Here is a 24,511-nt window from a genome sequence, read left to right as displayed (position 1 = left end):
TCATCCACATCAACACCAGGACTATTGTTCCTGAGGCTGTTCATCCACATCAACACCAGGACTATTTTCCTGAGGCTGTTCATCCACATCAACACCAGGGCTATTTTCCTGAGGCTGCTCATCCACATCAACACCAGGACTATTGTTCCTGAGGCTGTTCATCCACATCAACACCAGGACTATTTTCCTGAGGCTGTTCATCCACATCAACACCTGGACTATTGTTCCTGAGACTGTTCATCCATATCAACAACAGGACCATTGTTCCTGAGGCTGTTCATCCACATCAACACCAGGACTATTGTTCCTGAGACTGTTCATCCACATCAAAACCATGACTTTTGTTCCTGAGTCTGTTCAGCCACCTCAACACCAGGACAATTGTTCCTGAACTGTTCCTCCACAGCAACACCAGGGCTATTATTCCTGAGACTGTTCATCCACCTCAACACCAGGATTATTGTTCCTGAGACTGTTCATCCACATCAACACCAGGGCTATTGTTCCTGAGGCTGTTCATCCGCATCAACACCAGGGCGATTTTTCCTGAGACTTTTCATCCAAATCAATACCAGGGGTATTATTCCTGAATTTTTCATGCACATCAACTCCAGGACTATTGTTCCTGAGACTGTTCATCCACATCAACACCTGGGCTATTGTTCCTGAACTGCTCATCCACATCAACATCAGTGCTATTGTTCCTGAGGCTGTTCATCCACATCAACACCAGGACTATTGTTCCTGAGGCTGTTCATCCTCATCAACATCAGGGCTATTATTCCTCAGACTGTTCATCCACATCAACACCAGGACTATTGTTCCTGAGAGTGTTCATCCACATCAACACCAGGACTATTGTTCCAGAGTCTGTTCATCCACATCAACATCAGGGCTATTATTCCTGATGCTGTTCATCCACATCAACACCAGGGCTATTTTTCCTGAACTGTTCATCCACATCAACACCAGGTTTATTGTTCCTGAGACTGTTCATGCATATCAACCCCAGGGCTATTATTCCTGAGGCTTTTCATCCACATCAACACCAGGTTTATTGTTCCTGAGACTGTTCATGCATATCAACACCAGGACTATTGTTCCTGAGGCTGTTCATCCGCATCAACACGAGGACTACTGTTCCTGAGACTGTTCATCCACATCAACACCAGGTTTATTGTTCCTGAGATTGTGCATGCATATCAACACCAGGGCTATTATTGCTGAGGCGTTTCATCGACACCAACACCAGGGCTATTTTTCCTGAACTGTTCATCCACATCAACAACAGGTTCATTGTTCCTGAGACTGTTCATGCATATCAACACCAGGACTATTGTTCCTGAGGCTGTTCATCCACATCAACACGAGGGCTATTATTCCTGAGCCTGTTCATCCACATCAACATCAGGACTGTTGTTCCTGAGGCTGTTCATCCACATCAACACCATGTTTATTGTTCCTGAGATTGTTCATGCATATCAACACCAGGGCTATTATTGCTGAGGCTTTTCATCGACACCAACACCAGGGCTATTTTTCCTGAACTGTTCATCCACATCAACACCTGGTTCATTGTTCCTGAGACTGTTCATGCATATCAACACCAGGACTATTGTTCCTGAGGCTGTTCATCCACATCAACACGAGGGCTATTATTCCTGAGCCTGTTCATCCACATCAACATCAGGACTATTGTTCCTGAGGCTGTTCATTCACATCAACTCCAGTACTATTGTTCCAGAGACTGTTCATCCACATCAACACCAGGGCTATTATTCCTGAGACTGTTCATCCACCTCAACACCATGACTATTGTTCGTGAGATTGTTCATCCACATCAGCACCAGGTCTATTGTTCCTGAGGCTGTTCATCCGCATCAACATCAGGGCCATTATTCCTCACACTTTTCATCCACATCAACACCAGGGCTATTGTTCCTGAGAGTTTTCATCCACATCAACACCAGGACCTTTGTTCCTGAGGCTGTTCAGCCACCTCAACACCAGGACTATTGTTCCTGAGAGTGTTCATCCACATCAACACCAGGACTATTGTTCCTGAGACTGTTCATCCACATCAGCACCAGGGCTATTTTTCCTGAACTGTTAATGAACAGCAACACCAGGGCTATTATTCCTGAGACTGTTCATCCACCTCAACACCAGGATTATTGTTCCTGAGGCTGTTCATCCTCATCCACACCAGGACTATTGTTCCTGAGGCTGTTCATCCTCATCAACATCAGGGCTATTATTCCTCAGACTGTTCATCCACATCAACACCAGGGCTATTGTTCCTGAGAGTGTTCATCCACATCAACACCAGGGCGATTTTTCCTGGGACTCTTCATCCACCTCAACACCAGGACTATTGTTCCTGAGAATGTTCATTCTCATCAACATCAGGGCTATTTTTCCTGAACTTTTCATCCAAATCAACACCAGGGGTATTATTCCTGAATATTTCATGCACATCAACTCCAGGACTATTGTTCCTGAGACTGTTCATCCACATCAACACCTGGGCTATTGTTCCTGAACTGCTCATCCACATCAACATCAGTGCTATTGTTCCTGAGTCTGTTCATCCACATCAACATCAGGGCTATTATTCCTGATGCTGTTTAGATTAGATTAGAGATACAGCACTGAAACAGGCCCTTCGGCCCACCGAGTCTGTGCCGAACATCAACCACCCATTTATACTAATCCTACACTAATCCCATATTCCTACCAAACATCCCCACCTGTCCCTATATTTCCCTACCACCTACCTACACTAGTGACAATTTATAATGGCCAATTTTCCTATCAACCTGCAAGTCTTTTGGCTTGTGGGAGGAAACCGGAGCACCCGGAGAAAACCCACGCAGACACAGGGAGAACTTGCAAACTCCACACAGGCAGCACCTGGAATTGAACCCGGGTCCCTGGAGCTGTGAGGCTGCGGTGCTAACCACTGCGCCACTGTGCCGCCCGGTTCATCCACATCAACACCAGTGCTATTTTTCCTGAACTGTTCATCCACATCAACACCAGGTTTATTGTTCCTGAGACTGTTCATGCATATCAACCCCAGGGCTATTGTTCCTGAGGCTGTTCATCCGCATCAACACGAGGACTACTGTTCCTGAGACTGTTCATCCACATCAACACCAGGTTTATTGTTCCTGAGACTGTTCATGCATATCAACACCAGGACTATTGTTCCTGAGGCTGTTCATCCGCATCAACACGAGGACTACTGTTCCTGAGACTGTTCATCCACATCAACACCAGGTTTATTGTTCCTGAGATTGTGCATGCATATCAACACCAGGGCTATTATTGCTGAGGCTTTTCATCGACACCAACACCAGGGCTATTTTTCCTGAACTGTTCATCCACATCAACACCAGGTTCATTGTTCCTGAGACTGTTCATGCATATCAACACCAGGACTATTGTTCCTGAGGCTGTTCATCCACATCAACACGAGGGCTATTATTCCTCAGACTGTTCATCCACATCAACATCAGGACTATTGTTCCTGAGGCTGTTCATTCACATCAACTCGAGTACTATTGTTCCAGAGACTGTTCATCCACATCAACACCAGGGCTATTATTCCTGAGACTGTTCATCCACCTCAACACCATGACTATTGTTCGTGAGATTGTTCATCCACATCAGCACCAGGTCTATTGTTCCTGAGGCTGTTCATCCGCATCAACATCAGGGCCATTATTCCTCACACTTTTCATCCACATCAACACCAGGGCTATTGTTCCTGAGAGTTTTCATCCACATCAACACCAGGACCTTTGTTCCTGAGGCTGTTCAGCCACCTCAACACCAGGACTATTGTTCCTGAGAGTGTTCATCCACATCAACACCAGGACTATTGTTCCTGAGACTGTTCATCCACATCAGCACCAGGGCTATTTTTCCTGAACTGTTCCTGAACAGCAACACCAGGGCTATTATTCCTGAGACTGTTCATCCACCTCAACACCAGGATTATTGTTCCTGAGGCTGTTCATCCACCTCAACACCATGACTTTTGTTCCTGAGGATGTTCATCCGCATCAACACCAGGGCGATTTTTCCTGAGACTGTTCATGCATCACAACAGCAGGGCTATTATTCCTGAGACTGTTCATCCACCTCAACACCAGGACTATTGTTCCTGAGAATGTTCATCCTCATCAACATCAGGGCTATTTTTCCTGAACTTTTCATCCAAATCAACACCAGGGCGATATTTCCTGAACTTTTCATCCACATCAACACCTGGGCTATTGTTCCTGAACTGTTCATCCAGAACAACATCAGGGCTACTGTTCCTGAGGCTGTTCATCCACATCAACACCAGGACTATTGTTCCTGAGGCTGTTCATCCTCATCAACATCAGGGCAATTATTCCTCAGACTGTTCATCCACATCAACACCAGGGCTATTGTTCCTGAGAGTGTTCATCCACATCAACACCAGGGCGATTTTTCCTGAGACTGTTCATCCACCTCAACACCAGGACTATTGTTCCTGAGAGTGTTCATCCACATCAACATCAGTGCTATTGTTCCTGAGGCTGTTCATCCACATCAACACCAGGACTATTGTTCCTGAGGCTGTTCATCCTCATCAACATCAGGGCTATTATTCCTCAGACTGTTCATCCACATCAACACCAGGACTATTGTTCCTGAGTCTGTTCATCCACATCAACATCAGGGCTATTATTCCTGATGCTGTTCATCCACATCAACACCAGGGCTATTTTTCCTGAACTGTTCATCCACATCAACACCAGGTTTATTGTTCCTGAGACTGTTCATGCATATCAACCCCAGGGCTGTTGTTCCTGAGGCTGTTCATCCGCATCAACACGAGGACTACTGTTCCTGAGACTGTTCATCCACATCAACACCAGGTTTATTGTTCCTGAGACTGTTCATGCATATCAACACCAGGACTATTGTTCCTGAGGCTGTTCATCCGCATCAACACGAGGACTACTGTTCCTGAGACTGTTCATCCACATCAACACCAGGTTTATTGTTCCTGAGATTGTGCATGCATATCAACACCAGGGCTATTATTGCTGAGGCTTTTCATCGACACCAACACCAGGGCTATTTTTCCTGAACTGTTCATCCACATCAACACCAGGTTCATTGTTCCTGAGACTGTTCATGCATATCAACACCAGGACTATTGTTCCTGAGGCTGTTCATCCACATCAACACGAGGGCTATTATTCCTGAGCCTGTTCATCCACATCAACATCAGGACTATTGTTCCTGAGGCTGTTCATTCACATCAACTCCAGTACTATTGTTCCAGAGACTGTTCATCCACATCAACAACAGGGCAATTATTCCTGAGACTGTTCATCCACCTCTACACCATGACTATTGTTCGTGAGATTGTTCATCCACATCAGCACTAGGTCTATTGTTCCTGAGGCTGTTCATCCGCATCAACATCAGGGCCATTATTCCTCACACTTTTCATCCACATCAACACCAGGGCTATTGTTCCTGAGAGTTTTCATCCACATCAACACCAGGACCTTTGTTCCTGAGGCTGTTCAGCCACCTCAACACCAGGACTATTGTTCCTGAGAGTGTTCATCCACATCAACACCAGGACTATTGTTTCTGAGACTGTTCATCCACATCAGCACCAGGGCTATTTTTCCTGAACTGTTCCTGAACAGCAACACCAGGGCTATTATTCCTGAGACTGTTCATCCACCTCAACAACAGGATTATTGTTCCTGAGGCTGTTCATCCACCTCAACACCATGACTTTTGTTCCTGAGGATGTTCATCCGCATCAACACCAGGGCGATTTTTCCTGAGACTGTTCATGCATCACAACAGCAGGGCTATTATTCCTGAGACTGTTCATCCACATCAACATCAGGACTATTGTTCCTGAGAATGTTCATCCACATCAACATCAGGGCTATTTTTCCTGAGGCTGTTCATCCACATCAACACCAGGATTATTGTTCCTGAGGCTGTTCATCCACCTCAACACCAGGACTATTGTTCCTGAGAATGTTCATCCACATCAACATCAGGGCTATTTTTCCTGAACTTTTCATACAAATCAACACCAGGGCGATATTTCCTGAACTTTTCATCCACATCAACACCTGGGCTATTGTTCCTGAACTGTTCATCCAGAACAACATCAGGGCTACTGTTCCTGAGGCTGTTCATCCACATCAACACCAGGACTATTGTTCCTGAGGCTGTTCATCCTCATCAACATCAGGGCTATTATTCCTCAGACTGTTCATCCACATCAACACCAGGGCTATTGTTCCTGAGAGTGTTCATCCACATCAACACCAGGGCGATTTTTCCTGAGACTGTTCATCCACCTCAACACCAGGACTATTGTTCCTGAGAGTGTTCATCCACATCAACACCAGGACTATTGTTCCTGAGGCTGTTCATCAACATCAACATCAGGGCTATTATTCCTGATGCTGTTCATCCACATCAACACCAGGGCTATTTTTCCGGAACTGTTCATCCACATCAACACCAGGTTTATTGTTCCTGAGACTGTTCATGCATATCAACCCCAGGGCTATTATTCCTGAGGCTTTTCATCAAAATCAACCCCAGGTTTATTGTTCCTGAGACTGTTCATGCATATCAACACCAGGGCTATTATTCCTGAGGCTTTTCATCCACACCAACACCAGGGCTATTTTTCCTGAACTGTACATCCACATCAGCACCAGGTTTATTGTTCCTGAGACTCTTCTTGCATATCAACACCAGGACTATTGTTCCTGAGGCTGCTCATCCACATCAACACCAGGGCTATTATTCCTGAGGCTATTCATCCACATCAACACCTGGGCTATTGTTCCTGAACTGTTCATCCACATTAACATCAGGGCTATTGTTCCTGAGGCTGTTCATCCACATCAACACCAGGACTATTGTTCCTGAGGCTGTTCATCCACATCAACATCCGGGCTATTATTCCTGAGGCTGTCCATCCACATCAACACCAGGACTATTGTTTCTGAGGCTGTTCATCCTCATCAACATCAGGGCTATTATTCCTCAGACTGTTCATCCAGATCAACACCAGGGCTATTCTTCCTGAGACTGTTCATCAACGTCAACACCAGGACATTTGTTCCTGAGGCTGTTCAGCCACCACAACACCAGGACTATTATTCCTGAGGCTGTTCATCCACATCAACACCAGGACTATTGTTCCTGAGGCTGTTCATCCACATCAACATCAGGGCTATTATTCCTCAGACTGTTCATCCAGATCAACACCAGGGCTATTCTTCCTGAGAGTTTTCACCACATCAACACCAGGACTTTTGTTCCTGAGGCTGTTCAGCCACCTCAACACCAGGACTATTATTCCTGGGGCTGTTCATCCACATCAACACCAGGGCTATTTTTCCTGAACTGTACATCCACAGCTACACCAGGGCTATTATTCCTGAGACTGTTCATCCACCTCAACAACATGACTATTGTTCCTGAGACTGTTCATCCACGTCAACACCAGGACTATTGTTCCTGTGACTGTTCATCCACATTAACAACAGGGCTTTTGTTCCAGAGACTGTTCATCCACATCAACACCAGGACTATTATTCCTGAGAATGTTCATCCACCTGAACTCCAGGAATATTGTTCCTGAGACTGTTCATCCACATCAACACCAGGACTATTGTTCCTGAGACTGTTCATCCTCAACAACATCAGGGCTAATGTTCCAGAGACTGCTCATCCACATCAACAGCAGGACAATTATTCCAGAGACTGTTCATCCACCGCAACACCTGGGCTATTGTTCCTGAACTGTTCATCCACATCAACACCAGGGCTATTTTCCTGAGGCTGTTCATCCACATCAAATCCTGGGCTATTGTTCCTGAACTGTTCATCGACTTCAACACCAGGACTATTGTTCCTGAGGCTGTTCATCCACATCAACACCAGGACTTATGTTCCTGAGGCTGTTCAGCCACCTCAACACCTGGACTATTGTTCCTGAGAGTGTTCATCCACATCAACACCAGGACTATTGTTCCTGAGGCTGTTCATCCACATCAGCACCAGGGCTATTGTTCCTAAGGCTGTTCATCCGCATCAACATCAGGGCCATTATTACTCAGACTGTTAATCCACATCAACACCAGGGCTATGGTTCCAGGGAGTGTTCATCCACATCAACACCAGGACTTTTGTTCCTGAGGCTGTTCAGCCACCTCAACACCAGGACTATTGTTCCTGAGAGTGTTCATCCACATCAACACCAGGACTATTATTCCTGGGGCTGTTCATCCACATCAACACCAGGGCTATTTTTCCTGAACTGCATATCCACAGCTACACCAGGGCTATTATTCCTGAGACTGTTCATCCACCTCAACAACATGACTATTGTTCCTGAGACTGTTCATCCACGTCAACACCAGGACTATTGTTCCTGTGACTGTTCATCCACATTAAGAACAGGGCTTTTGTTCCAGAGACTGTTCATCCACATCAACACCAGGACTATTATTCCTGAGAATGTTCATCCACCTGAACACCAGGAATATTGATCCTGAGACTGTTCATCCACATCAACACCAGGACTATTGTTCCTGAGACTGTTCATCCTCAACAACATCAGGGCTAATGTTCCAGAGACTGTTCATCCACATCAACACCAGGACAATTATTCCAGAGACTGTTCATCCACCTCAACACCTGGGCTATTGTTCCTGAACTGATCATCCACATCAACAGCAGGACTATTGTTCCTGAGGCTGTTCATCCACATCAACACCAGGACTTTTGTTCCTGAGGCTGTTCAGCCACCTCAACACCTGGACTATTGTTCCTGAGAGTCTTCATCCACATCAACACAAGGACTATTGTTCCTGAGGCTGTTCATCCACATCAGCACCAGGGCTATTGTTCCTAATGCTGTTCATCCGCATCAACATCAGGGCCATTATTCCTCAGACTGTTGATCCACATCAACACCAGGGCTATTGTTCCAGAGAGTGTTCATCCACATCAACACCAGGACTTTTGTTCCTGAGGCTGTTCAGCCACCTCAACACCAGGACTATTGTTTCTGAGAGTGTTCATCCACATCAACACCAGGACTATAGCTCCTGAGGCTGTTCATCCACATCAGCACCAGGGCTATTTTTCCTGAACTGTTCCTCCACAGCAACACCAGGGCTATTATTCCTGAGACTGTTCATCCACCTCAACACCAGGACTATTGTTCCTGAGACAGTTCATCCACATCAAAACCAGGGCTATTGTTCCTGAGGCTGTTCATCCGCATCAACACCAGGGCGATTTTTCCTGAGACTGTTCATGCATAACAACAGCAGGTCTATTATTCCTGAGACTGTTCATCCACCTCAACACCAGGACTATTGTTCCTGAGAATGTTCATCCTCATCAACATCAGGGCTATTTTTCCAGAGCTTTTCATCCAAACCAACACCAGGGCGATGTTTCCTGAACTTTTCATCCACATCAACACCTGGGCTATTGTTCCTGAACTGTTCATCCACATCAACATCAGGGCTATTGTTTCTGAGGCTGTTCATCCACATCAACACCAGGACTATTGTTCCTGAGTCTGTTCATCCTCATCAACATCAGGGCTATTATTCCTCAGACTGTTCATCCACATCAACACCAGGGCTATTTTTCCTGAACTGTTCATCCACATCAACACCAGGTTTATTGTTCCTGAGACTGTTCATGCATATCAACACCAGGACTATTGTTCCTGAGGCTGTTCATCCACATCAACACCAGGGCTATTGTTCCTGAGGCTGTTCATCCTCATCAACACCAGGGCTATTATTCCTGAGGCTTTTCATCCACACCAACACCAGGGCTATTTTTCCTGAACTGTTCATCCACATCAGCACCAGGTTTATTGTTCCTGAGACTGTTCATGCATATCAACACAAGGACTATTGTTCCTGAGGCTGTTCATCCACATCAACACCAGGGCTATTATTCCTGATGCTGTTCATCCACATCAACATCAGGACTATTATTCCTGAGCCTGTTCATTCACATCAACTCCAGGACTATTGTTCCTGAGACTGTTCATCCACATCAACACCAGGGCTATTATTCCTGAGACTGTTCATCCACCTCAACACCATGACTTTTGTTCCTGAGACTGTTCATCCACATCAACACCAGGGCTACTGTTCCTGAGACTGTTCATCCACATCAACACCTGTGCTTTTGTTCCTGAGACTGTTCATCCACATCAACACCAGGACTATGGTTCCTGAGACTGTTCATCCACATCAACACCAGGACTATTGTTCCTGAGACTGTTCATCCACATCAACACCTGGGCTATTTTCCTGAGGCTATTCATCCACATCAACACCTGGGCTATTGTTCCTGAACTGTTCATCAACATTAACATCAGGGCCATTGTTCCTGAGGCTGTTCATCCACATCAACACCAGGACTATTGTTCCTGAGGCTGTTCATCCACATCAACATCAGGGCTATTGTTCCTGAGACTGTTCATCCTCAACAACATCAGGACTATTGTTCCTGAGGCTGTTCATCCACATCAACACCAGGACTATTGTTCCTGAGGCTGTTCATCCACATCAACATCAGGGCTATTATTCCTCAGACTGTTCATCCACATCAACACCAGGGCTATTGTTCCTGAGAGTGTTCATCCACATCAACACCAGGGCGATTATTCCTGAGAATGTTCATCCACCTGAACTCCAGGAATATTGTTCCTGAGACTGTTCATCCACATCAACACCAGGACTATTGTTCCTGAGACTGTTCATCCTCAACAACATCAGGGCTAATGTTCCGGAGACTGCTCATCCACATCAACAGCAGGACAATTATTCCAGAGACTGTTCATCCACCGCAACACCTGGGCTATTGTTCCTGAACTGTTCATCCACATCAACACCAGGGCTATTTTCCTGAGGCTGTTCATCCACATCAAATCCTGGGCTATTGTTCCTGAACTGTTCATCGACTTCAACACCAGGACTATTGTTCCTGAGGCTGTTCATCCACATCAACACCAGGACTTATGTTCCTGAGGCTGTTCAGCCACCTCAACATTGGACTATTGTTCCTGAGAGTGTTCATCCACATCAACACCAGGACTATTGTTCCTGAGGCTGTTCATCCACATCAGCACCAGGGCTTTTGTTCCTAAGGCTGTTCATCCGCATCAACATCAGGGCCATTATTCCTCAGACTGTTAATCCACATCAACACCAGGGCTATGGTTCCAGGGAGTGTTCATCCACATCAACACCAGGACTTTTGTTCCTGAGGCTGTTCAGCCACCTCAACACCAGGACTATTGTTCCTGAGAGTGTTCATCCACATCAACACCAGGACTATAGCTCCTGTGGCTGTTCATCCACATCAGCACCAGGGCTATTTTTCCTGAACTGTTCCTCCACAGCAACACCAGGGCTATTATTCCTGAGACTGTTCATCCACCTCAACAACATGACTATTGTTCCTGAGACTGTTCATCCACATCAACACCAGGACTATTATTCCTGAGAATGTTCATCCACCTGAACACCAGGACTATTTTTCCTTAACTGTTCCTCCACAGCAACACCAGGGCTATTATTCCTGAGACTGTTCATCCACCTCAACACCAGGACTATTGTTCCTGAGACAGTTCATCCACATCAAAACCAGGGCTATTGTTCCTGAGACTGTTCATCCTCAACAACATCAGGGCTAATGTTCCAGAGACTGTTCATCCACATCAACACCAGGACAATTATTCCAGAGACTGTTCATCCACCTCAACACCTGGGCTATTGTTCCTGAACTGATCATCCACATCAACAGCAGGGATATTGTTCCTGAGGCTGTTCATCCACATCAACACCAGGACTTTTGTTCCTGAGGCTGTTCATCCACCTCAACACCTGGACTATTGTTCTTGACAGTCTTCATCCACATCAACACAAGGACTATTGTTCCTGAGGCTGTTCATCCACATCAGCACCAGGGCTATTGTTCCTAATGCTGTACATCGGCATCAACATCAGGGCCATTATTCCTCAGAATGTTGATCCACATCAACACCAGGGCAATTGTTCCAGAGAGTGTTCATCCACATCAACACCAGGACATTTGTTCCTGAGGCTGTTCAGCCACCTCAACACCAGGACTATTGTTTCTGAGAGTGTTCATCCACATCAACACCAGGACTATAGCTCCTGAGGCTGTTCATCCACATCAGCACCAGGGCTATTTTTCCTGAACTGTTCCTCCACAGCAACACCAGGGCTATTATTCCTGAGACTGTTCATCCACCTCAACACCAGGACTATTGTTCCTGAGACAGTTCATCCACATCAAAACCAGGGCTATTGTTCCTGAGGCTGTTCATCCGCATCAACACCAGGGCGATTTTTCCTGAGACTGTTCATGCATAACAACAGCAGGTCTATTATTCCTGAGACTGTTCATCCACCTCAACACCAGGACTATTGTTCCTGAGAATGTTCATCCTCATCAACATCAGGGCTATTTTTCCAGAGCTTTTCATCCAAACCAACACCAGGGCGATGTTTCCTGAACTTTTCATCCACATCAACACCTGGGCTATTGTTCCTGAACTGTTCATCCACATCAACATCAGGGCTATTGTTTCTGAGGCTGTTCATCCACATCAACACCAGGACTATTGTTCCTGAGTCTGTTCATCCACATCAACACCAGGGCTATTTTTCCTGAACAGTTCATCCACATCAACACCAGGTTTATTGTTCCTGAGACTGTTCATGCATATCAACACCAGGACTATTGTTCCTGAGGCTGTTCATCCACATCAACACCAGGGCTATTGTTCCTGAGGCTGTTCATCCTCATCAACACCAGGGCTATTATTCCTGAGGCTTTTCATCCACACCAACACCAGGGCTATTTTTCCTGAACTGTTCATCCACATCAGCACCAGGTTTATTGTTCCTGAGACTGTTCATGCATATCAACACAAGGACTATTGTTCCTGAGGCTGTTCATCCACATAAACACCAGGGCTATTATTCCTGATGCTGCTCATCCACATCAACATCAGGACTATTGTTCCTGAGGCTGTTCATTCACATCAACTCCAGGACTATTGTTCCTGAGACTGTTCATCCACATCAACACCAGGGCTATTATTCCTGAGACTGTTCATCCACCTCAACACCATGACTTTTGTTCCTGAGACTGTTCATCCACATCAACACCAGGGCTACTGTTCCTGAGACTGTTCATCCACATCAACACCTGTGCTATTGTTCCTGAGACTGTTCATCCACATCAACACCAGGACTATTGTTCCTGAGACTGTTCATCCACATCAACACCAGGACTATTGTTCCTGAGACTGTTCATCCACATCAACACCTGGGCTATTTTCCTGAGGCTATTCATCCACATCAACACCTGGGCTATTGTTCCTGAACTGTTCATCAACATTAACATCAGGGCCATTGTTCCTGAGGCTGTTCATCCACATCAACACCAGGACTATTGTTCCTGAGGCTGTTCATCCACATCAACATCAGGGCTATTGTTCCTGAGACTGTTCATCCTCAACAACATCAGGACTATTGTTCCTGAGGCTGTTCATCCACATCAACACCAGGACTATTGTTCCTGAGGCTGTTCATCCACATCAGCATCAGGGCTATTATTCCTCAGACTGTTCATCCACATCAACACCAGGGCTATTGTTCCTGAGAGTGTTCATCCACATCAACACCAGGGCGATTTTTCCTGGGACTGTTCATCCACCTCAACACCAGGACTATTGTTCCTGAGAATGTTCATCCTCATCAACATCAGGGCTATTTTTCCTGAACTTTTCATCCAAATCAACACCAGGGGTATTATTCCTGAATTTTTCATGCACATCAACTCCAGGACTATTGTTCCTGAGACTGTTCATCCACATCAACACCTGGGCTATTGTTCCTGAACTGCTCATCCACATCAACATCAGTGCTATTGTTCCTGAGGCTGTTCATCCACATCAACACCAGGACTATTGTTCCTGAGGCTGTTCATCCTCATCAACATCAGGGCTATTATTCCTCAGACTGTTCATCCACATCAACACCAGGACTATTGTTCCTGAGTGTGTTCATCCACATCAACACCAGGACTATTGTTCCAGAGTCTGTTCATCCACATCAACATCAGGGCTATTATTCCTGATGCTGTTCATCCACATCAACACCAGGGCTATTTTTCCTGAACTGTTCATCCACATCAACACCAGGTTCATTGTTCCTGAGACTGTTCATGCATATCAACACCAGGACTATTGTTCCTGAGGCTGTTCATCCACATCAACACGAGAGCTATTATTCCTGAGCCTGTTCATCCACATCAACATCAGGACTATTGTTCCTGAGGCTGTTCATTCACATCAACTCCAGTACTATTGTTCCAGAGACTGGTCATCCACATCAACACCAGGGCTATTATTCCTGAGACTGTTCATCCACCTCAACACCATGACTATTGTTCGTGAGATTGTTCATCCACATCAGCACCAGGTCTATTGTTCCTGAGGCTGTTCATCCGCATCAACATCAGGGCCATTATTCCTCACACTTTTCATCCACATCAACACCAGGGCTATTGTTCCTGAGAGTTTTCATCCACATCAACACCAGGACTATTGTTCCTGAGAGTGTTCATCCACATCAACACCAGGACTATTGTTCCTGAGACTGTTCATCCACATCAGCACCAGGGCTATTTTTCCTGAACTGTTCCTGAACAGCAACACCAGGGCTATTATTCCTAAGACTGTTCATCCACCTCAACACCAGGATTATTGTTCCTGAGGCTGTTCATCCACCTCAACACCATGACCTTTGTTCCTGAGGATGTTCATCCGCATCAACACCAGGGCGATTTTTCCTGAGACTGTTCATGCATCACAACAGCAGGGCTATTATTCCTGAGACTGTTCATCCACCTCAACACCAGGACTATTGTTCCTGAGAATGTTCATCCTCATCAACATCAGGGCTATTTTTCCTGAACTTTTCATCCAAATCAACACCAGGGCGATATTTCCTGAACTTTTCATCCACATCAACACCTGGGCTATTGTTCCTGAACTGTTCATCCAGAACAACATCAGGGCTACTGTTCCTGAGGCTGTTCATCCACACCAACACCAGGACTATTGTTCCTGAGGCTGTTCATCCTCATCAACATCAGGGCTATTATTCCTCAGACTGTTCATCCACATCAACACCAGGGCTATTGTTCCTGAGAGTGTTCATCCACATCAACACCAGCGCGATTTTACCTGAGACTGTTCATCCACCTCAACACCAGGACTATTGTTCCTGAGAGTGTTCATCCACATCAACACCAGGACTATTGTTCCTGAGGCTGTTCATCAACATCAACATCAGGGCTATTATTCCTGATGCTGTTCATCCACATCAACACCAGGGCTATTTTTCCGGAACTGTTCATCCACATCAACACCAGGTTTATTGTTCCTGAGACTGTTCATGCATATCAACCCCAGGGCTATTATTCCTGAGGCTTTTCATCAAAATCAACCCCAGGTTTATTGTTCCTGAGACTGTTCATGCATATCAACACCAGGGCTATTATTCCTGAGGCTTTTCATCCACACCAACACCAGGGCTATTTTTCCTGAACTGTTCATCCACATCAACACCAGGTTTATTGTTCCTGAGACTCTTCTTGCATATCAACACCAGGACTATTGTTCCTGAGGCTGCTCATCCACATCAACACCAGGGCTATTATTCCTGAGGCTATTCATCCACATCAACACCTGGGCTATTGTTCCTGAACTGTTCATCCACATTAACATCAGGGCTATTGTTCCTGAGGCTGTTCATCCACATCAACACCAGGACTATTGTTCCTGAGGCTGTTCATCCACATCAACATCAGGGCTATTATTCCTGAGGCTGTCCATCCACATCAACACCAGGACTATTGTTTCTGAGGCTGTTCATCCTCATCAACATCAGGGCTATTATTCCTCAGACTGTTCATCCAGATCAACACCAGGGCTATTCTTCCTGAGACTGTTCATCAACGTCAACACCAGAACATTTGTTCCTGAGGCTGTTCAGCCACCTCAACACCAGGACTATTATTCCTGAGGCTGTTCATCCACATCAACACCAGGACTATTGTTCCTGAGGCTGTTCATCCACATCAACATCAGGGCTATTATTCCTCAGACTGTTCATCCAGATCAACACCAGGGCTATTCTTCCTGAGAGTTTTCACCACATCAACACCAGGACTTTTGTTCCTGAGGCTGTTCAGCCACCACAACACCAGGACTATTATTCCTGGGGCTGTTCATCCACATCAACACCAGGGCTATTTTTCCTGAACTGTACATCCACAGCTACACCAGGGCTATTATTCCTGAGACTGTTCATCCACCTCAACAACATGACTATTGTTCCTGAGACTGTTCATCCACGTCAACACCAGGACTATTGTTCCTGTGACTGTTCATCCACATTAACAACAGGGCTTTTGTTCCAGAGACTGTTCATCCACATCAACACCAGGACTATTATTCCTGAGAATGTTCATCCACCTGAACTCCAGGAATATTGTTCCTGAGACTGTTCATCCACATCAACACCAGGACTATTGTTCCTGAGACTGTTGATCCTCAACAACATCAGGGCTAATGTTCCAGAGACTGCTCATCCACATCAACAGCAGGACAATTATTCCAGAGACTGTTCATCCACCGCAACACCTGGGCTATTGTTCCTGAACTGTTCATCCACATCAACACCAGGGCTATTTTCCTGAGGCTGTTCATCCACATCAAATCCTGGGCTATTGTTCCTGAACTGTTCATCGACTTCAACACCAGGACTATTGTTCCTGAGGCTGTTCATCCACATCAACACCAGGACTTATGTTCCTGAGGCTGTTCAGCCACCTCAACACCTGGACTATTGTTCCTGAGAGTGTTCATCCACATCAACACCAGGACTATTGTTCCTGAGGCTGTTCATCCACATCAGCACCAGGGCTATTGTTCCTAAGTCTGTTCATCCGCATCAACATCAGGGCCATTATTCCTCAGACTGTTAATCCACATCAACACCAGGGCTATGGTTCCAGGGAGTGTTCATCCACATCAACACCAGGACTTTTGTTCCTGAGGCTGTTCAGCCACCTCAACACCAGGACTATAGCTCCTGTGGCTGTTCATCCACATCAGCACCAGGGCTATTTTTCCTGAACTGTTCCTCCACAGCAACACCAGGGCTATTATTCCTGAGACTGTTCATCCACCTCAACAACATGACTATTGTTCCTGAGACTGTTCATCCACGTCAACACCAGGACTATTGTTCCTGTGACTGTTCATCCACATTAAGAACAGGGCTTTTGTTCCAGAGACTGTTCATCCACATCAACACCAGGACTATTATTCCTGAGAATGTTCATCCACCTGAACACCAGGAATATTGATCCTGAGACTGTTCATCCACATCAACACCAGGACTATTGTTCCTGAGACTGTTCATCCTCAACAACATCAGGGCTAATGTTCCAGAGACTGTTCATCCACATCAACACCAGGACAATTATTCCAGAGACTGTTCATCCACCTCAACACCTGGGCTATTGTTCCTGAACTGATCATCCACATCAATAGCAGGACTATTGTTCCTGAGGCTGTTCATCCACATCAACACCAGGACTTTTGTTCCTGAGGCTGTTCAGCCACCTCAACACCTGGACTATTGTTCCTGAGAGTCTTCATCCACATCAACACAAGGGCTATTGTTCCTAATGCTGTTCATCCGCATCAACATCAGGGCCATTATTCCTCAGACTGTTGATCCACATCAACACCAGGGCTATTGTTCCAGAGAGTGTTCATCCACATCAACACCAGGACTTTTGTTCCTGAGGCTGTTCAGCCACCTCAACACCAGGACTATTGTTTCTGAGAGTGTTCATCCACATCAACATCAGGACTATAGCTCCTGAGGCTGTTCATCCACATCAGCACCAGGGCTATTTTTCCTGAACTGTTCTTCCACAGCAACACCAGGACTATTGTTCCTGAGACAGTTCATCCACATCAAAACCAGGGCTATTGTTCCTGAGGCTGTTCATCCGCATCAACACCAGGGCGATTTTTCCTGAGACTGTTCATGCATAACAACAGCAGGTCTATTATTCCTGAGACTGTTCATCCACCTCAACACCAGGACTATTGTTCCTGAGAATGTTCATCCTCATCAACATCAGGGCTATTTTTCCAGAGCTTTTCATCCAAACCAACACCAGGGCGATGTTTCCTGAACTTTTCATCCACATCAACACCTGGGCTATTGTTCCTGAACTGTTCATCCACATCAACATCAGGGCTATTGTTTCTGAGGCTGTTCATCCACATCAACACCAGGACTATTGTTCCTGAGTCTGTTCATCCTCATCAACATCAGGGCTATTATTCCTCAGACTGTTCATCCACATCAATACCAGGGCTATTTTTCCTGAACTGTTCATCCACATCAACACCAGGTTTATTGTTCCTGAGACTGTTCATGCATATCAACACCAGGACTATTGTTCCTGAGGCTGTTCATCCACATCAACACCAGGGCTATTGTTCCTGAGGCTGTTCATCCTCATCAACACCAGGGCTATTATTCCTGAGGCTTTTCATCCACACCAACACCAGGGCTATTTTTCCTGAACTGTTCATCCACATCAGCACCAGGTTTATTGTTCCTGAGACTGTTCATGCATATCAACACAAGGACTATTGTTCCTGAGGCTGTTCATCCACATCAACACCAGGGCTATTATTCCTGATGCTGTTCATCCACATCAACATCAGGACTATTGTTCCTGAGGCTGTTCATTCACATCAACTCCAGGACTATTGTTCCTGAGACTGTTCATCCACATCAACACCAGGGCTATTATTCCTGAGACTGTTCATCCACCTCAACACCATGACTTTTGTTCCTGAGACTGTTCATCCACATCAACACCGGGGCTACTGTTCCTGAGACTGTTCATCCACATCAACACCTGTGCTATTGTTCCTGAGACTGTTCATCCACATCAACACCAGGACTATTGTTCCTGAGACTGTTCATCCACATCAACACCAGGACTATTGTTCCTGAGACTGTTCATCCACATCAACACCTGGGCTATTTTCCTGAGGCTATTCATCCACATCAACACCTGGGCTATTGTTCCTGAACTGTTCATCAACATTAACATCAGGGCCATTGTTCCTGAGGCTGTTCATCCACATCAACACCAGGACTATTGTTCCTGAGGCTGTTCATCCACATCAACATCAGGGCTATTGTTCCTGAGACTGTTCATCCTCAACAACATCAGGACTATTGTTCCTGAGGCTGTTCATCCACATCAACACCAGGACTATTGTTCCTGAGGCTGTTCATCCACATCAACATCAGGGCTATTGTTGCTGAGACTGTTCATCCACATTAACACCAGGGCTATTGTTCCTGAGACAGTTCATCCTCAGCAACATCAGGGCTAATGTTCCAGAGACTGTTCATCCACATCAACACCAGGACAATTATTCCAGAGACTGTTCATCCACCTCAACACCTGGGCTATTGTTCCTGAACTGCTCATCCACTTCAACATGAGGGCTATTGTTCCTGAGGCTGTTCATCCACATCAACACCAGGACTATTGTTACTGAGGCTGTTCATCCACATCAACACCAGGACTTTTGTTCCTGAGGCTGTTCAGCCACCTCAACACCAGGACTATAGTTCCTGAGAGTGTTCATCCACATCAACACCAGGACGATAGCTCCTGAGGCTGTTCATCCACATCAGCACCAGGGCTATTTTTCCTGAACTGTTCCTCCACAGCAACAACAGGGCTATTATTACTGACACTGTTCATCCACCTCAACACCAGGACTATTGTTCCTGAGACTGTTCATCCACATCAAAACCAGGGCTATTGTTCCTGAGACTGTTCATCCGCATCAACACCAGGGCGATTTTTCCTGAGACTGTTCATCCTCAACAACATCAGGGCTAATGTTCCTGAGAACGTTCATCCACATCAACACCTGGGCTATTTTCCTGAGGCTTTTCATCCACATCAACACCTGGGCTATTGTTCCTGAACTGTTCATCAACATTAACATCAGGGCTATTGTTCCTGAGGCTGTTCATCCACATCAACACCAGGACTATTGTTCCTGAGGCTGTTCATCCACATCAACATCAGGGCTATTATTCCTGAGACTGTTCATCCTCAACAACATCAGGACTATTGTTCCTGTGACTGTGCATCCACATCAACACCAGGACTATTGTTCCTGAGACTGTTCATCCTCAACAACATCAGGGCTAATGTTCCAGCGACTGTTCATCCACATCAACACCAGGACAATTATTCCAGAGACTGTTCATCCACCTCAACACCTGGGCTATTGTTCCTGAACTGTTCATCCACATCAACACCAGGGCTATTTTCCTGAGGCTGTTCATCCACATCAACACCTGGGCAATTTTTCCTGAACTGTTCATCCACTTCAACATGAGGGCTATTGTTCCTGAGGCTGTTCATCCACATCAACACCAGGGCGATTGTTCCTGAGGCTGTTCATCCACATCAACACCAGGACCTTTGTTCCTGAGGCTGTGCAGCCACCTCAACACCTGGACTATTGTTCCTGAGAGTGTTCATCCACATCAACACCAGGACTATTGTTCCTGAGGCTGTTCATCCACATCAACACCAGGGCTATTGTTCCAGAGAGTGTTCATCCACATCAACACCAGGACTTTTGTTCCTGAGGCTGTTCAGCCACCTCAACACCAGGACTATTTTTCCTGAAAGTGTTCATCCACATCAACACCAGGACTATAGCTCCTGAGGCTGTTCATCCACATCAGCACCAGGGCTATTTTTCCTGAACTGTTCCTCCACAGCAACAACAGGGCTATTATTCCTGACACTGTTCATCCACCTCAACACCAGAACTATTGTTCCTGAGACTGTTCATCCGCATCAACACCAGGGCGATTTTTCCTGAGACTGTTCATGCATAACAACAGCAGGGCTATTATTCCTGAGACTGTTCATCCACCTCAACACCAGGACTATTGTTCCTGAGAATGTTCATCCTCATCAACATCAGGGCTATTTTCCCTGAACTTTTCATCGAAATCAACACCAGGGCGATTTTTCCTGAACTTTTCATCCACATCAACACCTGGGCTATTGTTCCTGAACTGTTCATCCACATCAACATCAGGGCTATTGTTTCTGAGGCTGTTCATCCACATCAACACCAGGTTTATTGTTCCTGAGACTGTTCATGCATATCAACACCAGGGCTATTATTCCTGAGGCTGTTCATCCACACCAACACCAGGGCTATTTTTCCTGAACTGTTCATCCAAATCAACACCAGGTTTATTGCTCCTGAGACTGTTCATGCATATCAACAGCAGGACTATTGTTCCTGAGGCTGTTCATCCACATCAACACCAGGGCTATTATTCCTGAGGCTGTTCATCCACATCAACACCTGGGCTATTGTTCCTGAACTGTTCATCCACATCAACTCCAGGACTATTGTTCCTGAGACTGTTCATCCACATCAAAACCAGGGCTATTGTTCCTGAGGCTGTTCATCCGCATCAACACCAGGGCGATTTTTCCTGAGACTGTTCATGCATAACAACAGCAGGGCTATTATTCCTGAGACTGTTCATCCACCTCAACACCAGGACCATTGCTCCGGAGAATGTTCATCCTCATCAACATCAGGGCTATTTTTCCTGATCTTTTCATCCAAATGAACACCAGGGCGATTTTTGCTGAACTTTTCATCCACAGCAACCGCTGGGCTATTGTTCCTGAACTGTTCATCCACATCAACACCAGGACTATTGTTCCTGAGGCTGTTCATCCACATCAACACCAGGGCTATTATTCCTGAGGCTGTTCATCCACATCAACATCAGGACTATTGTTCCTGAGGCTGTTCAGCCACCTCAACACCAGGAGTATTGTTCCTGAGAGTGTTCATCCACATCAACACCAGGACTATATCTCCTGAGGCAGTTCATCCACCTCAACTCCAGGACTATTGTTCCTGAGACTGTTCATCCACAGCAACAACAGGGCTATTATTCCTGACACTGTTCATCCACCTCAACACCTGGGCTATTGTTCCTGAGACTGTTCATATACATCAAAACCAGGGCTATAGTTCCTGAGGCTGTTCATCCGCATCAACACCAGGGCGATTTTTCCTGAGACTGTTCATGCATAACAACAGCAGGGCTATTATTCCTGAGACTGTTCATCCACATCAACACCAGGACTATTGTTCCTGAGAATGTTCATCCTCATCAAAATCAGGGCTATTTTTCCTGAACGTTTCATCCAAATCAATACCAGGGCGATTTTTCCTGAACTTTTCATCCACATCAACACCTGGGCTATTGTTCCTGAACTGTTCATCCACATCAACATCAGTGCTATTGTTTCTGAGGCTGTTCATCCACATCAACACCAGGACTATTGTTCCAGAGGCTGTTCATCCTCATCAACATCAGGGCTATTATTCCTCATACTGTTCATGCATATCAACACCAGGACTATTGTTCCTGAGGCTGTTCATCCACATCAACACCAGGGCTATTATTCCTGAGGCTTTTCATCCACATCAACACCAGGTTTATTGTTCCTGAGACTGTTCATGCATATCAACACCAGGACTATTGTTCCTGAGGCTGTTCATCCACATCAACACCAGGGCTATTATTCCTGAGGCTGTTCATCCACATCAACATCAGGACTATTGTTCCTGAGGCTGTTCATTCACATCAACTCCAGGACTATTGTTCCTGAGACTGTTCATCCACATCAACACCAGGGCTATTATTCCTGAGACTGTTCATCAACCTCAACACCATGACTATTGTTCCTGAGACTGTTCATCCACATCAACACCAGGGCTATTGTTCCTGAGACTGTTCATCCACATCAACACCTGTGCTATTGTTCTTGAGACTGTTCATCCACATCAACACCAGGACTATTGTTCCTGAGACTGTTCATCCACATCAACACCAGGACTATTGTTCCTGAGACTGTTCATCCTCAACAACATCAGGGCTAATGTTCCTGAGACTGTTCATCCACATCAGCACCAGGACTATTGTTCCTGAGACTGTTCATCCACATCAACACCTGGGCTATTTTCCTGAGGCTATTCATCCACATCAACACCTGGGCTATTGTTCCTGAACTGTTCATCAATATTAACATAAGGGCTATTGTTCCTGAGGCTGTTCATCCACATCAACATCAGGACTATTGTTCCTGATGCTATTCAGCCACATCAACATCAGGGCTATTATTCCTGAGGCTGTTCATCCACATCAACACCAGGACTATTGTTCCTGAGGCTGTTCATCCTCATCAACATCAGTGCTATTATTCCTCAGACTGTTCATCCAGATCAACACCAGGGCTATTCTTCCTGAGACTTTTCATCAACATCTACTCCAGGACTTTTGTTCCTGAGGCTGTTCAGCCACCTCAACACCAGGCCTATTATTCCTGAGGCTGTTCATCCACATCAACACCAGGACGATTGTTCCTGAGGCTGTTCATCCACATCAACATCAGGGCTATTATTCCTCAGACTGTTCATCCAGATCAACACCAGGGCTATTCTTCCTGAGAGTGTTCACCACATCAACACCAGGACTATTGTTCCTGAGGCTGTTCATCCACATCAACACCAGGGCTATTATTCCTGAGGCTTTTCATCCACATCAACACCAGGTTTACTGTTCCTGAGACTGTTGATCCACGTCAACACCAGGATTACTGTTCCTGTGACTGTTCATCCACATTAACAACAGGGCTTTTGTTCCAGAGACTGTTCATCCACATCAACACCAGGACTATTACTCCTGAGAATGTTCATCCACCTCAACACCAGGAATATTGGTCCTGAGACTGTTCATCCACATCAACACCAGGACTATTGTTCCTGAGACTGTTCATCCTCAACAACATTAGGACTATTGTTCCTGTGACTGTTCATCCACATCAACACCAGGACTATTGTTCCTGAGACTGTTCATCCTCAACAACATCTGGGCTAATGTTCCAGAGACTGTTCATGCACATCAACACCAGGACAATTATTCAGGAGACTGTACATCCAGCTCAACACCTGGGCTATTGTTCCTGAACTGTTCATCCACATCATCACCAGGGCTATTTTCCTCAAGCTGTTCATCCACATCAACACCTGGGCTATTGTTCCTGAACTGTTCATCCACTTCAACATCAGGGCTATTGTTCCTGAGGCTGTTCATCCACATCAACACCAGGACTATTGTTCCTGAGGCTGTTCATCCACATCAACACCAGGACT

The sequence above is a fragment of the Heterodontus francisci genome, chromosome 42, assembly GCF_036365525.1.
Source record: "Heterodontus francisci isolate sHetFra1 chromosome 42, sHetFra1.hap1, whole genome shotgun sequence".
Taxonomy (NCBI): domain Eukaryota; kingdom Metazoa; phylum Chordata; class Chondrichthyes; order Heterodontiformes; family Heterodontidae; genus Heterodontus; species Heterodontus francisci.
This window is presented reverse-complemented; position numbering follows the sequence as displayed.